The sequence below is a fragment of the Crocuta crocuta genome, unplaced genomic scaffold (genome assembly GCF_008692635.1).
Source record: "Crocuta crocuta isolate KB4526 unplaced genomic scaffold, BGI_CrCroc_1.0 scaffold296, whole genome shotgun sequence".
Lineage (NCBI taxonomy): Eukaryota > Metazoa > Chordata > Mammalia > Carnivora > Hyaenidae > Crocuta > Crocuta crocuta.
In genome coordinates this window covers 50,387-52,518 of record NW_027530504.1, presented here as the reverse complement: position 1 = coordinate 52,518, position 2,132 = coordinate 50,387, and the positions used below count along the sequence as shown (strand labels likewise).

The 2,132-nt window shown below is 54.5% G+C and overlaps 1 long non-coding RNA gene across 2 annotated transcripts in view; it reads left to right on the top strand.

Moving 5' to 3' along the window:
- Positions 1-1,677: 1,677 nt before the first annotated feature.
- The window catches only part of LOC144233805 (uncharacterized), a 2,552-nt gene continuing 2,097 nt past the window's right edge, over positions 1,678-2,132 (top strand). Inside the window, exon 1 of one of the 2 annotated variants that reach the window (XR_013335761.1) lies at positions 1,678-1,821. This is a non-coding gene — a long non-coding RNA (uncharacterized LOC144233805). Of the gene's footprint in view, positions 1,838-2,132 lie in introns of both variants that reach the window. The other variant, XR_013335760.1, reaches the window with a different exon arrangement.

The window sequence follows — 2,132 nt, the reverse complement described above, 5'->3', positions numbered from 1 at the left end:
TTTGGGAGAGAGACTCTCTATTGAGTGTAAGCCGAGGAGAGGCAGAGGGAGTGGGGGACACAGAATTTAAGCAGCTCCAGGCTCTGAGCTGTCAGCACAGAGCCTGATGTGGGGCTCAGACTCAGGAACCGTGAGATCATGACCTGATATGAGGTTAGACGCTCAGTCGACTGAGCCCCTCAGGACGCCCTGTGTACAGACATTTTTGTACCATGTGGATGAATTATCTCTCAATTATATGAATAAATGATCACAAAAAAACCCACAACGGATCGAAGCAGGTATTACTTGTATGATTAAAAGTTGTTTGAGCATCTACTGTGTGCCAGGCACCCCCCCAAGGGGCCTGGAATGCTTATGTCCTCAGGACTGGGCTCTGGATGGAGGGCCAGAGCCCCCGAGCCCCCCTCTGTCCCGGGACAGAGACCCCAGTGAAGGCTGTGCTGGGCGCCCAGCCAGTCGCCACCCCCCCCCATCCCGAGTCAATGCCTGGGCGTCCCTGGGGCAAAGCAGCCCAACAGGAAGCGAGGGGCCCGCATCACTCAGCCTTTATCAAAGAAAGGGTAAATCAGAATCACAAGGAGAGACCACTTCACACCATGAGGATGATTATTATAAAAAACCCAAAACACAAAATAGCGAGTATTGTTGAGGATGTGGAGAAATTAGAACACGTGCGCACTGCCGGAGGGAATGTAAAATGGGGCAGCTGCCGTACAACACAGTGCCTGGTTCCTCAAAAAATTAAACACAGGGGCGCCTGGGTGGCTCAGTCGGTTGGGCATCCAACCGTGGCTCAGGTTATGATCTTGCGGTTCCTGGGTTCGAGCTGTCAGCACAGAGCCTGGAGCTGCTTCGGATTCCGTGTGTCTCCTTCTCTCTGCCCCTCCCCCACGCACACTCTGTCACTGTCTCTCTCAAAAATAAATAAACATTAAAAAAAGTTTTTATAAGTTAAACATAGGGGTGCCCGGGTGGCTCAGCTGGTTAAGCATCCGACTCTTGATATGGGCTCAGGTCATGATCTCGCGGTTCTTGGGCCTGAGCCCCGTGTCAGGCTCCACGCTGAGTGTGGAGCCTGCTTGGGATTCAATCTCTGCCCTTCCCGCCCCACTCTCAAAATAAATAAATAAGCATTTTTAAAAAACTAAACATGGAATTACCAGACAACCCAGCATTTTCACTTCTGGGTATACAACCCAAAGATCCCAAAGCAGGGTCTTGAAGAGATATTAGTCCACACATGCTCGTGGCCGTGTCATTCACAACCGCTAAAAGTGGAAGCAACTCAAGTGTGCACAGACGGGTGAGTTAACACAGGGGAGGTGGTCTAGCCACACAATGGGATATTATCGCCCCTCGAAAGGAAGGAAATTCTGATGTGCGTCGCAACACGAACCCTGACGACATTATGCTCAGCGGAACGTGCCAGTCACAGAAGGACCAACCCTATCTACGGTCCCATTCACAGGAGGTGTCCAGCGCAGACAGGATGCAGCATGGCGGCTGCGGAAGCTGGGGGAGGGGAACGGGGGGGTTAGGAGTTGCAGTTGGGGAAGATGAGAAGGTTCTGGAGATGGATGGTGGTGACGGTGACAGGTGTGTGTGTGTGTGTGTGTGTGTGTGTGTGTGTGTGTAATTTGGGGGGGGAGGGGCAGAGGGAGAGAGAATCCCAAGCAGTCTCTGCATTGAGGGCCGGATCCCACGACCTTGGGATCATGACCTGAGCCGAAATCAAGAGGTAGATGCTCAACCGACTGAGCCCCCGGGCGCCCCGACGCTGAACACCTCTAATGCTGCTGGACGGCACTCTTACAGACGGTCAGCCTGGTAAACTGTATGTCGTGTGTCTCCTACCACACCTTTCAGAAAAGGTTGCCGGTGCTTTGCCAGGCCAGGGGCTGCGGGGCCGCTGAGAAACGGAGGCAGGGCCCTGTGCTCAAGGCACCCCAAGTCCAGTGGGGGACACAGAGACTCAGGTAGCCGGTGGCCACAGAGAGGAGCACCGGGCGTGCAGGAGCTCAGAGAGGGGACCTGGGGGGTCAAGAAACGCACGAGCCGGATGCTGGGGCCTGAGGCGAGGGGGAGAAAGGGTGTTCCCGGAAGAGGAACCAGCAGGGGCCAGAGCGTGG